Below are 14,998 nucleotides of genomic sequence, written 5' to 3' on the forward strand. Positions count from 1 at the left end.
AAAAGAATAGGAGGAGAAATTTCTACAATTCATTCTCTCTCTCTCTCTCTCTCTCTCTCTCTCTCACACACACACACACACACACACACGTTTGTCTCATTCACTTAAAGACCTCCATTGGTCCCCCAAAAGATAAAAAAAATATGCCTTCCACCACACACAGTGATGTTTTGTATTATTTTGTGACCAAGTGATGGAGAACAAATGATTATAAACCTGCAGACTGAAGCATTTGACAATGCACAAGAGATTCCTTTTGAGTCCACTGTGCTTGATTAAACTGTTGTCTTTGGATTGAATTTGCTCCATGTGGATTTCTTTCATTTCAAAAGTGAACTCCGAGAAGACAAGTGACTCTAAAGCAACAAACGTAGAGCTTCAATAAACATAGTAAAGGCCCTTGCATTCCTTTCTCTCTGTGTATTCCTGTGTATCTCATACCTTCACTGGGAAAAGTGCAAGAGTTTAAGACTTGTATCAAGCTGTTTTAAAAAAGCATGCGAGCAAGTCACTCGCCGTTTTATTAGATTCAGCTTCCACATAAGTGCACTTTGAATGTATGCATTTCGGTACTGGACAAGTTGTTAGCCACTAGTGGAAAGGAACCACCATCAGAGCTCTACTAACTGGATGTTTTACATTAAGAGGTCAAAGGTTTGTGGATAACTGACCATCACACTCATTTATGGGCCTTCTCCAAATTGTTGCCTCAAAATTGGAAGAGCACAGTTGTCTAGATTGTCTTTGTAGGCTGTAGCATTACATTTTCCCTTACTGAATCTAACCTGTTCCAGCACTACATTGCATCTGCACAAAAAGAGAGATCCATGAAGACACACTTTGCCAAGGTTGAATTGGAAGGACTCAAGTTGCTGCAGAGAGTCCTTACTTCAACCCCATTGAACTCTTTTGGGATGGACTGGAATGCTGACTGGTCCTGAGGCCTCCTCACCTGACACTAATGCTCTTGAGACTGAATGGACAACCATGCTACAAAATCTAGTGGAATGCTGGCACAGATGTTGGAGGTTATTATAACAGCAAAAGGGGGGCTAAGTCTGGATTGAGACCTTATGGCTGTATATCTGTGGTAGACTATTCTGATAAAGTGGTGGTACTTTACAGTAGTCTGTGTTTTGCTGGTGCTGAGGCATTTTAACATTATGCAAATTTAATGGCAGTTTTACCAACCTTGGTAATCTAACTTCTAGGTGTATAGTTAGACATTATGTCTATTTCTGTGTAGCTATTTGTCTTCTTGCACTCCCTCAGTGTCAGGCTTTTGGCTGGGCATATTTTGATTGGTAGAATACTGTATATAGAATTAAAAAAGCATACTGAGGAGTATAAAACCACCAAAGCCATTCAATTTGATTTAATTGTGCTGCTGAAACATCTGCTAAAATGCTACTAGTGTACAAGTGTCAGTATTGTGCTGAGAAGAGTAGAACCAAATATTGTCTGGCCTGCCATAGCCGCAGAGTAGATGTGGTTGAGATGATCTACTAAATTGTGTTGCTAAGAATGGTCTACACAAATAACGTCAGGTCAGCAGTGGTCTTGCACTAGACAGGGTAAAGAAGGGCTACTAAGCTGTGGGTTACCATAATTGTATTTTCATTACAGGTGTGTCTGTACAATTAATCTTGCTAAAGGTATGTAAGGTGGCCACTAAGTGTAAATTTCAATTTGCAGGCAACTACTACAGTTGTGGTACAGGTCCAAGAGAAGCTAAAATGATTTGTTTGTAATATTTGTCCAAACATGATCTCCTCTCTCTCTGCCATGCAGACACACAAGTGAGGTAGTTGGTTGGGTGCTAATTTGCTGGGCCGTGGAGATGAAAACAGGGATGGTGTTAGGCTTGCTGGCTGGGCATCAGAGGATCGGAATGCAGGCTGTTTAACACAGGAGTTAGACAATCCCTAGAGCCCCCACCAACACCACGGCCCAACCGCTAAATAAATAGAGAAGTAATTAAGAGAGCACTGAGAAGAAAGCCTGTGTTTCATTACTGCTGCTCCTTCTGAGGAAGCAAGAGACAGGCCGTTACATAGAGATTACTGTAAGTAAAACAATATCAGTCTGAAATAATGCCATAACAATCCATAACTCTTTAAGAAAATGATATTTGTTTAATAGACCTCACACTGACACAGATAATTGCTTGAAATGGTACAAAAGAAGAGCAATATCTGACTCACTCTGCTGTTATTTCTATTCATGGCCTTCTCAGTCTGCAATTACTATAAGCTGACAGACTAAAGTGATAGCAATTAGTGAATGAATAGATCTACATCCTTCTGTCCTTTCTTCCTTCCCTACTTCCTTCAGTCCTCCTCAGCAGCTATCAAGCCAGTGTCAGGCTTCACAAAAACTGTTTTAAAATCCAGTGGCAAAAATCTGAAGTGATATGATTCAGGTTATGTTGGTAATACAGATTTAAGTAAGACACACTTACTATCAGTATAATATCCATATACCCTTATACAACAGGTTGCATCTGCACTGCATCATATATATATCATGAATAATATACTTAAATAATAGTGGTTATTTCTCTTGTTAGGGGCAGTGGTGTTTCAGTGGGTAAGATCAAAATGTAAGCAAAGCCCTTAATGCTCTGCTGTTTGCTTGGACTATATACTGTCTCAGAAAATACACTGCCATGGAAAGAAAGTGTCTGCCAAATGAAAATGCATTTTAAAATCTAGTAAAAATGTAATTTCATGTAGAATACCCAACTAAAGAAATTTGTTTTAATTGCAGGAATCTTGGAGATAAACAGTGACAGGCAGGTGGAACCCTCAGCATGTTTATTTCTCACATGAGGTGCTGAAACAGATGGCAGCACTGTTAGGCAAACTGTAAGAAACATTCCCACCTGTATCCAAATGTGTAATGACTTTGCTTTTAAAGACATTTGTGCATTAAACTGTGTGTGTGTGTGTGTGTGTGTATGTGTGTGTGTGTGTGAGAGAGAGAGAGAGAGAGAGAGTATGTATATGTATGTGTGTGTGTGTGTGTGTGTAGGAAGGTGTGTATTTGAGCATGTGTTTTATTCATATATTCAACATAAAGCCTAGATAAGGTCAGGGTCAGTGCTCCATACAAGTCCAGGTAGCATGACATGAGATGTTTGTGCAAGTCGTTAATAATGTAATAAAGTAAATATATAATATAGAAACATGTTAAAATCAATTGGGCTCAACTAAAAGCATCATGTTATAAAGCAGAGACTAAATCATTTGTTTTAGTCCATATGTAACATGGAGTCTAACATATAGTAGAAATGACATACTGAAAAAAGATGGCTTTAATTGTTTATGTGTTAGAGTAAGGCATATATAGAAAGAGATTAATCTGTGTGAAATATGTAGATGGAAAGAACCAAAAGAAATGCCTCTGCCTTCCTCAAATTGTTGTAGATACAGCTGGGCATCACCTGTTATTTGGTAAAACTCTGGGTGGCCTTCTCTCCAGGCAAATTTAAACTGGGAGACAATTTGTCCTGCTCAAACAAAAATGTCATTACCTATTATAAAACGAAAACAAATTATTTATTTGCCATAATATTGATCCTTTAATTTTTAACTATTAGTTATAGAAGAACTTTTACATGAAGCTGAGCAATGTGTGGATAAAATTCATTTATAATGTTTAATTGTTGTGTAGCTGTTCAGTTTTAATAAAATTGAGGATTTGGCAAAAATATTTTCTTTCTTTCTTTCTTTCTTTCTTTCTTTCTTTCTTTCTTTCTTTCTTTCTTTCTTTTTCTTTTTTTTTTTTTAAAAAAAAAAAACATTTTAATTCTTTACATATTGCCAATCTTATTATTAGGCCAGCAATGACAGTTTGTAGCAACAGCTTGAGAAACTCATCTCAAATGTGGCATGCAATTCCACACCACCACCAAAAGGCCTGTTTTTTACTAGGCAGATATAAAATATTTACTATATTATGTTGAATTTGGGAGCAGCACTAAGGCACAGTGGGGATTGTTGACACCTCATGCTCTTCTGTATGTGTCTGGGTTTCCTCTGGGTTCTTTGGTTTCTTCCCACTTCCCGTAAAGCATGTGGGTGTGAATGAGAGTGTGAATGTTTGTGTATGGTGTCCTGTGATGGACTGGCTTTTCATTTACAGTTATTTCCTTGTATCTAGTGTTCTTGGTATAAACTCCAGATCCACTGTAAATTCATTAATTAATCTATTCAATTTGTGTACTTAAAAGCAATAGCCCTTTCCTGAAATTCGTGAACATGGAAGACATGTTCAAATCTGCAGTCATTTTTAGAACAGATTCAGTGATGTAAGTACATCATTTACAGTATATATGGGTACATGATCATTAGACATCAGTTTATGTCTGAAAGTTACTGTCTGGCACAGAGGATTATGAGTTTAAGAGTTTCATTTAAAGCCATTTTTCTGAATAAGATATTGAAACTGATCTGTTATTTCATTCAGTCAGTCCAAATGTATTATAATTCCCATTGTTTTGAGTCTGAAATTTAAGAAATAGTAAGTGTTTACATACAGTATAAATTGAAGCATAGCATAACAGAACTGAAACCTATTTATGTGTAATAGAGAACAGTATTTCTCGTAATATCCTCTACACTTCACTGACCTATTTTAGCTTTCTACCTCACATTCTTTCTACCTCCCCTCTTTCTCACTCCATGAAGGTTCATTGGTATTCACTAATAAAGACCACAGAGACATAATGCAGGAGTCAAAGCCTTGTTACAGAAATAGATTTATTACTAATCCATTATGCATAGTGGGTAATGTTACATATCAGATGCACTGGCTCGCAGCAGGAGTAGAGAATTTAAGTGCACTGAACATTAGGCTGAGAGGCAGTGTGAGCGGAGACGAACCCACAGGCCTCTCAACATACCACCCTGGAATAGACTCATAATCATGCCCTGCAACTATAAGTCCACACAGACCATTTCCCCTTCTATTTTTTTTGTCTCTGACAAAATGAAAAGGTCAAGAAAAGCTCTAGTGCCCCAAAGTGATTCCTAAAACGAATGAGTTCATTAAATGCTAAGAGGTTAGAATGGCCATTTATAGTGTATGAAAAGTATTCAGCATGCATACTGGTGCAAATAAAAAAAAAAACCCACATGCTTCCACTTCCTGTTACCATTAATATGTTATATTTTACTTTGGTTCAGCTGGAAAAATTTCGGACTATGTATGACGTGTGGACACTTCTGTATTTTATTAATATATCAGTGGATACATTGAATGAAAGACAAAGTTTAAGAGAATTGAGTTTTCACAACTAACCGAAAGCAATCATTCAATGATAACAGTTTGAATTAATTGTAAAGGTGCCCCATTGTAAAGTTTTTCTTTATCTCCAGGAGTTAAACCTCAGATAAATCTCTCTAAGCATTTAGAATTTTAATGGGCATTTGGATTACTTGCACACAGTAATCTTCTTGTGCCAAGCTCTTGGTTTAAGTGTCTGTCTAAACAGCATTAAACTCTTTTGAATTTATATTAACTCTCTTGTCTCATTCAGTGTTAACTTTATTTACATTGGGATTTAAGTAGCTGTGCAGCAAAGTGTTGCCAATGTCACAACAATTACTGGTGATATATTGGTGATAGGGGAAGTTCATTATATTCTAATGGCCACAGGGAAGGAGAGGATACGGGTTCTATACTTAGCTGTTTGTAAACCTCCCCCCAAATGTAGCACCTCACCTCTGCTTCATGTCACACATGCCTCAAGGTCTCAGTGCCCTTGTCACAAATCCAAATGAGAGACAGACGGCTGTTAACAGGGGGCTGGGAAAGTGTGACAACACACAACAATGTCCATCAGGGAGAGGCCTTGAAGATTACTTGCTTTTTTTTCCACTGGATGATGCAAACTGATTAGAGATCATCTGAATCCTCTATTCTGGTATTTGTGGAAGAACATGTACCAGAGGTGTAGACTTACTCTGAATTTACTATGTTAGTTAATTTGACAGAAGAACAGAGTTAATATAATGATATATTGTTCTGATGATAATACGATACAGTACATGGCTTCCATATATGTCGCAGTAAAGTGCATCAACCTACATAACTTTGTACCTTTACTTTCTTATGCAAGAACTACACATTTCTCAAATAAAATAGTTTCCTGAAAATGATGATGAAATACGCAGTCAGATTCAAGTTGAGTGCAAAAAAAAAAAAGTTAAGTGAAGAAAAAAAAATCCTCACAGTGATACACTCACACACTCATTGTTTATGAGCGTGTGTGTCAATTTATGTTTTAGTATGACATACAACTAATGTGTTTTTTTATCCAAAGTGAGAAGGGTAAGATTATATTACAGCATTTCCAACATGTCAGAGAGGCTGATTTATTCTGTCATAGATAATCCAGTGGTGTAGGTGTGGCACTAGTGGCTATGGTAATGTCATTACTGGCAGGCAACTTGATCACAAATATCTAAATTCCAAAGGGGAGTAAACTCCAAAATGGGAGTTTTTAAAAGTTTCCCCCTGGTAATTTTAACAGTGTTGTTTAGCATAAAATTCTCCGTCTGAGTGGAGAAATGGCTTTTTTTGGGAGGAAGTAAGAACACTTGTCATCACATCTTCCTGTCACAGATTTACATATGTAATGTCAAAAATAGTTTGTTCATTCACACAAAATATAAACGAATATGTAAATCTGATATCAGTGAGATTTAGCAATGAATGACAAATAGCATATATACTGAGATAAAAGATTCCTCTTAAATAAATTATGACCTTTCAAAAATGATTTTTTTTAAAAATTATTCCAAGATATCCAGTTTGCAGTATATCTTTGACGATCTACTTCTTACATTAATGGGCTTAAGTAAAGCTAGTTATTCAAGGTGCTATTGTGAATGATTGTTTATTGGTCTGTAAAGCTGTGGTGTTTTTTGGTATGCTGTGTTGTCTCCAGGGTTATCCGCTTTGAAACAACAGAGTCTGAACATATGGCCATTCTCAGAATCACAAAACTAATCCAAGGCTCAGTGCAGTTTTTGGCACGAGCTCCCTCTCTGCAGAAGGGTGTTACACATTACACACGCTCGTTGAAGGAAATATCTCTAGGTTCCAATACGTAATGACCATCTGTTAGAGTCAGATTCTCTCATGCTACAGTACACTGAGCTCATGGACCTCCATGCGCAGTTAATACACTCCATGATATAGGCTTCATGGGATTCAATCCGCTGTGCATGGCAATGCAGTGTGGTGACGCAGAGTAATAAGAGTGATCTGTAAAAACTTTGAATTAAAATATGCATGTATGAAAATGATATCCCATAAACGGTATTATTTATTATACTCCCATTCATATTTAGAGGTCTAAATGGTCAAAAGAAGTAGCTGAAGCTATTGTGTAGTAGAGGATGAGAGAGACAAGGACATAAACATTCGAGATACTGAGATCATGTAAGGAAAATATGCAGCATATGTGTGTAAGTATTTTAGAGAATTAATAAAGCATGAAGGGTTGTCTCTTCTTTTATCTCGTCCACTTTTTTTTTTGCATATAAATGAACTCTGTAGTTACTGGCATACAGTGTTCACTGGTTACACCGTGGCTGATGATGTAAAAATGTTTAGTAGAAGTCGTATCATAGATGTAGTAGTCTGTGTGGATTGGATGAAATAAATTTACCCTAGAAGTGAATGTTTGTGTGGGTGTGTGTGTGTGTGTGTGTGTGTGTGTGTGTGGTCTCCTGTTATAGGCTCGTGTCCCATCCTGGGTGCCTTATGCCTAGTGATCCAGGTTGGACTCCGGATCCACCAGGACGAAGTAGATGAAGATAAAAATCCTCATTTAAACATGAAGCAATGCTACAATTTGCAAATTCTGAAAGAGAATGAAAGACTGAATGAAAAAATCATTTAGACACAGGATTCAGTTTAAAGATAACATGGCACTTGTGCTTCATTGTGAGGATTTTAGACAACACCCCTGACTTAACCTACTAACTTTAGAAGATATGATTTAGGGTAATTCAGTTGGTATAACAGGTTTATTTGTTTGACTTCACATACTTCTATTTGAAAGGAAAGATATAAGATTTTGACAATTAATCTACATGTTGTAAAAAAAAAAAGGTGATAAAGGAATGATAGGAAATATTAACCTTATGGTATTGATTTTTCCTGAATTAATCTCACTTAATGTCACCCTGTATAGAAACATTTCTATCTGTATAGCATTTGAAGACATGTTTTATTTTTTCTATAGCAAATTTCTATAGCACAACCCACAAACGTGCTGAATACTGTGCACCTGCCCGTGGTCTCAGTGGTAAAATCTACACATATATTTTCTGTAAGCAAATAAAAAACGCTAATCAGTTATAGTTATGTGTATTACTGCATGAATATTTGTAGTTTTTGTAACATGTTGAAGATTCTTTCATTACAACTTCAATATTTGAAGCTAATTTGTATCATGAACATTTCTTTTCCAGTATGTTGCAGTGAGGAGAAAAGCCTATTCAGAATTTTATCTATATGAATACTGTGCCTTTTAACTCATACTCATACATTCATTGATTCTGCATTTGTAATCTAATGACATCAGAACCTAATGCATTTAACATTGACGTATAAATGGCATTTTTCTATACTCTGGTAGACTATCCTGTAAGACACTGTTCTTCTCATTATATACATGCCCATGCTTGTGTATGAATATTTGTTCACTCAGTCTGTTGCCCAGTCCAAATGTGTCTTAGTGTGTACTTCTTTTGTGTCACCCAGGGACAAATATGCAACAATGTGAATATTCATTAAGGTTGCTGTCCTCCCCCAGAACAAGCTTTGCAGCACGCAGTGCTGGTATATGAACAATTGATCCAAGTGTGCATTGACCAGCTATGGACAACGGCAGTCTTATGTGCTTGCAGGGTGTATGGGCGTACAGGCGCTGTAAGGGTGGCGGTATGGTTCGTCACTACCAGCTGGTATGGAGGGTATCTCAGGGTGGAGGAGGGCCATTGTTCTTACACTGTCCAAACAATGGCACATTTGAGAAGGACACACTGTCTCCGAGAGACAAGACATGCTCTGACTACGGTGAGGGAAGGTCAGAGACAGGGAAGGCATGTGATTTGAGCCTGCTGACCACAATAGCTGGCTGTTGATAGCTGCTTTGGCTTTCTGTCATCACTTTGCCTTGGTACAGTGCCAGTATTTGTGCCTACTTGGCTTGAACCCAAAAAGGTTGGGTCATCACACATAGGACAGCAACACAGACACAGCCACATACAGAGCTGCAAAACTGCGCAAGCACTGCTGTGTCTCATACTAATAAGATACAATGGAGATCTACAATAGAGTGGGCAGATCAATATTTCCCATTAACGCTCTCTAGCTGTAGGCTGCAGGTCTTCTGTTTTTATCTTCATCAAACTACTTTTCCCCCTGCTCACCCCACAGCACCACACTCTCTCAAAGATCAGAGGGACAATTCAGGAAATTCATTTCCAGATAAATATGTTGCCTTTTTATATGCCTGAAATTGTCCGTCATACACAAATAAGCCTGCCACTGAAAAGCCTGCCACTGATCTACCTATACCAGCAGCACCATTACTGTGAGCTTTGTAGCTTTTACATTAATATTAGTCAATTATATCACGGTTCTCCCTTTAAGACAACATAGATCATTCCTTGCAGGTCTCAACAGACATTTGTAGATGTCGCCCTTCTACCATCCAGCAATTCTCTCTTTCTCAATCCATTGAACACAAACAGAAATAGTTTTCTTGGCAACCTGAGTTACGAGGGCAGAGAAATAGGACATATAACCTGCCAGTGGGATTGATTGAAGGAGGTATGACTCTGGACTGTATGTGTGCATTTGTGTATGTGTGTGTATGTGTGTGTGTGTGTGTGTGTTTGCTTGCTTAGCTGGAATCTGATAATAGTACACTTTTTTCTACCTAGATAACAAATTTCACTGGCATTCACACAAAGCCATCCTCCTGGGAGGAAACATTGCTCTTCAAACATTTTGCTATTGTTTCTCTACTTGACTGATTCCTGAGACAGACTTGAACTCTTGTCTTTTTTTTTTGTCTGTGTGCGGTATTTTTCCTGAAGGAGCTGACTATTTTACCTCCCTGCCTCAGGTTCTACACAACGTCTGCCAATCAAAAATAACTGAACATTTTATTTGAGGTGTCGAACAGACTGGAAACTGGAAAACTTAATTGAATAGATATGAATAGATATGTAGTGATAATGAAGGCTTCTATAGGAGGACAGAGCACTTTTGGCAAGAAATAGACTGGACAGGGTCACCTCTGCTGTAGCAATGCTGTGGTCTCCTGATTATTGCTAAGTAAGCAGTACTGCACATGCAGGCAGTCCTGCTGTAACTCATTTAATGAAGTATTCCCATGAAGTATCACTCCGGCTGTTTAGAGCTGCTCTCTGAGTCAGATCCAGCACTCTAATCAGATCCATTGCTGCAGTTTTACCCTCCAAAACACACATCTTCATTCTATACCTGCCAACCTCTCTCTCTCTCTCTCTCTCTCTCTCTCTCTCTCCATACTAACTGTATAATCTGCAGATTATAGGTAGGTAAGAAACACACTTGGAGACATGTATGTACAAATATTTTAAAAGATGTGTTACTGTCTATCCAAATAATCTACCTTTGAATTAAAAACTCTGTGTGTGTGTGTGTGTGTGTATGTGTGTTGTGTTGTGTTTTTTCCTTTCTTAATTGTGCCGTCTCTGTCAAGCAAAAACCATGGGAACACTGCCCCCCTGAGGAATGATAGATGATGCGCATGTCTGCTCACCTTGAAATGTCCATCCTGACATTGATGGAACCCTCCTGACACAAAAAGATATTAAAGTCTGGTATATTATTAAGCTTCATGCGTACACACACACACACACACACACACACACAACAATCTATCTATCTATCTATCTATCTATCTATCTATCTATCTATCTATCTATCTATCTATCTATCTATCTATCTATCTATCTATCTATCTATCTATCTATCTATCTATCTGTAAAACTACTCTTATATGCATGTTTTCATCTTAAATAGCTTGGCTGGTGTCAGCTTACATAATAATGAAGTCAGAATAATAAACTGAATAATGAACTGATGAGCAGAGAAGATCATTATTACACTTTGAAGCTATTAATTTCATCATAATGATTACCAGCATGTAAAAAGGTGGAATTTTGTTTCATGCCTCTGTTCTTCGTGGAACTGTCTGTGCTGCCAAATCCATAGAGTTTGATCATAACATAACTAGTTTTAGATTGTTGCGCTACAGTTCATTGTCACAGTCATGGAGTAGTGGGGCACGGGGCAGTGCATGGATATGTGAGCTGTTTTTACTGCAAATTCAATCCTGGGATATATACCCATCATACACTGTGTATTCTGACACATTTCTATCAGAACCAGCATTAACTTCTTCAGCAATTTGAGCAACAGTAGCTGCTGTAGTAACTGCTGGATCGGACCACACGGGTCAGGCTTCGAATCCCCCCAACCCCCCACCCCCCATGCATCCCCATGCCTTGACCGCCCATGACCCTGTCACCGATTCACCACTGTTCCTTCCTTGGACCACTTTTGATAGATACTGACCACTGCAGACCGGGAACACCTCACAAGAGCTGCAGATTTGGAGATGCTCTGATCCAGTCATCTAGCCATCACAATTTGGCCCTTCATCAAACTCGCTCAAATCCTTACGCTTGCCCATTTTTCCTGCTTCTAACACGTCAACTTTGAGGAGAAAATGTTCAGTTGCCTAATATATCCCACCCACTAACAGGTTCCATGATGAGGAGATAATCATTGTTACATTACACTTGTGATGCAGTGATCTATAGAGAAACATTTATTGTCAAATTTAGAACTTTGGAATGGTGCCATGTTAAGCAGCAACTCACTGTAGAAATTAATAAAAAGAAGGAGCTACAAAACAGCTGGAAATGTAAGATGGGCTCGAATCGTTCATCAGCACTACTTCAGCCTGGAAGGAGGTTTCTTTCTGAAGATTCCTGACAATTCTGGTGCAGTAATACTTCTCAGTGCTGTAAGACAGAAAAAAATACTGAATGTAAATCATAATGTAAATCCTCATGACCATTATATAAACTTAGGAAACACAAACAGATCTAAATAAAATGCTCCAATTTGGTACAGATTTATGTGTGTATTATATGCGTGTGTGTGTGTGTCAGTAATTCACTGTAGTTTCTCTAGTTTACACTGTGGATCATTCGGCAGACCAGACAGTAGTTTCACTCTTGTTTCTTCTGGTATATTGTGGCTCAGATTCAGTTCTTTTAGCTTTGATGAGGGTTTTGACCTCAGAACTTAAGCCAGAACAACAAAACCTGCATTTGTAATACTGCAGCCACACATCCTACAGAAAATAAAAATGTCTCAAGCTTAACACAGTAAGTTTCAACATTTGAAATATGTACTACACAAAATACTGTATTTATGTCCAGTATATTTTCTCTCTCACATGCAACAATGAATATACTGTACATTAAACACATTGTTAAACACAGTTACATAAACACACACTGCTGATAAAAATATGTCTAAGAATTAAGGGAAAGCTATCACTGGCACACATGAGAGTAAATATAATAGGTAATTATTACAGAATATATTATTACAGAACACACAGCTGTATGGAGACTGTTTCAGTAGCAGCTCTAATAATCTACAGCTGCACCTCTGCTACAAATCATGTGCAGGCACAAAAACATCTGGATGATGATCAGACAACACACTTTTATGACCTGGAAGTTGCTGCTTTATTAAAACTTTGATTCAGATTCGGATGAAATATTTCCCGAAGCTAGCACAACCATGTGGTAGAACTCAGAATATCTGCAGCTGGAGAAGGACTGAAGAGCAGGCAGAAAGTAGGTGGGTACAGTGGTAGTTTATTTATTTATTAGAGCCCAGTAGAATATGTGTGTGTGTGTGTCTGAGAGAGAGAGAGAGAGAGATGCTCACTTCAATATCTCCAATCTACAATGTGGACTCTCCTGTCCACCAGAGAGACATTTCATTCCTGAATCCTGTAGGTTATTGTTACTCAGGTCCAGTTCTGTCAGACCTGATAAGATTGAGCTGAGAACTGAGGACAGAACTCTACAGCTTTCCTCTGTATGGTTACAAATGGTGAGAGTATATTTGAAGATCTGATTGTTTCTTTGGACATAAACTCTGATCACAAGGAATCAATGTAAAGGTGAAAATAATAAAATAAAGAGCTTGTGTTTGTATATTGACTGCAGCTTGTATGAGGCCATTCTGAACAAACAGTAATTCCCTTAATTCCCAGTCCCTTAATTCTAGGATGCGTTTTCAAAGAGCGTCCTCAGCACATTTACTGTCCATTACTGCTTCACTGAGATGTGTTTACTTTTTTACCATAGAGAAGAGAGGTCGAACGGACAGAAAGGAGAGATAACAAGAGAAGGAAAGAGAGTGATAGAAGCACAAGCTATAAACAACTATGATTACAATAAAATAACATAACCGTTTAATTCACTATTTAGAACGATCACCATTTATTTCAACATCAGGCTTTTAGATAAAAGTTCTTAATATTTAAAGCTTATCATAATAAAATTACAGCTAATTAAAAATTCATTTACATGTATATTTAGATGTGATTTGTCTGTGCTAAAAGTCACATCTAATAACAACATTCACACAATTGATTCTTCATGTATGTGGTGATAAAGTGATGGTCTGCCCTCAGTATCTCAGGTTTATAGTGTGGACTCTCTAATCCAACAGAGAGCTGCTTTACTCCTGAATCCTTTAGGTTATTGTTACTCAGGTCCAGTTCTCTCAGACTGAAGGAGATTGAGCTGAGAACTGATGACAGAGCTTTGCAGCTTTCCAACTTGAGACTAAAATCCAGCAGTCTGGAAGTGAAATGGTTATATATCAAATCACTGACCTCAAACAGGTAAAAAACATCAATGTTATATTTAAATTCTTAAGGAAAATCTTACAGTATTTAAAGAAACAGTATATTTATATTGTGTGCCAGGCAATTCTCTTGTATAATTTATTCTAAATTCAAATAAGGTTAATGGTTAAGGTTAAATCCACACCAGAATTAGACTGTTTGTGACATTATGTCATTTACAAAATAAAGAGAAAATTTAAGGTCCTGTAAAACTACTGATAAGTGTGTTTAAAGGCACTTACAGCATCCATCCATCCATCCATCCATCCATCCAACCATTTACCTGTCCATTTATCCTATGCATAACTGTGGGAACTATCACAAGGCACAATCACACTATACCAGTCTTCCTAAAACACATGCCTTTGGACTGGGGAGAAAACTACTGAAGCCTACAGAAGACATGCAAACTCCACACACACACACACACACACACACACACACACACACACAGACACACACACACACACACAGACACACACACACAGGAATGAAAGCAGAACTGCAAACCCAACATGTTCATTACTAAGCCACCACGCCATCAAAAAAATAATTAATTCAGACGGTGTAGTGCAGTGTTACACAAAAAGCTTTTCTGGATGCTTTGACCACTGGCAGTAGTCTCAGAAACAACCCTCTGGTGGGTAATATTTACGCAAATTGAACACATGTTCTGAGTTCAGTAACACAAACACCAGTGCTGACCACAGAGAAGGAGAGAGTCTGACTCTCCTGTATTTAGGAAAGTTTGGACTTCCAGCACTAGAGAATGATCATTCAGTTAATTCAGACAATGGAAGAGACTGATTGATTTCTCTGTTAAAGGATCTGTTGAAGATCTTCTCCTATATATTTGACTATTTCCTGTTTGCCTTGAGACGTGGCACCTGACTGTGGCATTATATTTTTAAGAGAGCCTGATTGGACTCCAATTAGACCCTGATGAAAGCAGAAGAAGAAAAAGGTCCATTAAAATCAGAC

This window comes from Hemibagrus wyckioides, linkage group LG13, assembly GCF_019097595.1.
Source record: "Hemibagrus wyckioides isolate EC202008001 linkage group LG13, SWU_Hwy_1.0, whole genome shotgun sequence".
Taxonomy (NCBI): Eukaryota; Metazoa; Chordata; class Actinopteri; order Siluriformes; family Bagridae; genus Hemibagrus; species Hemibagrus wyckioides.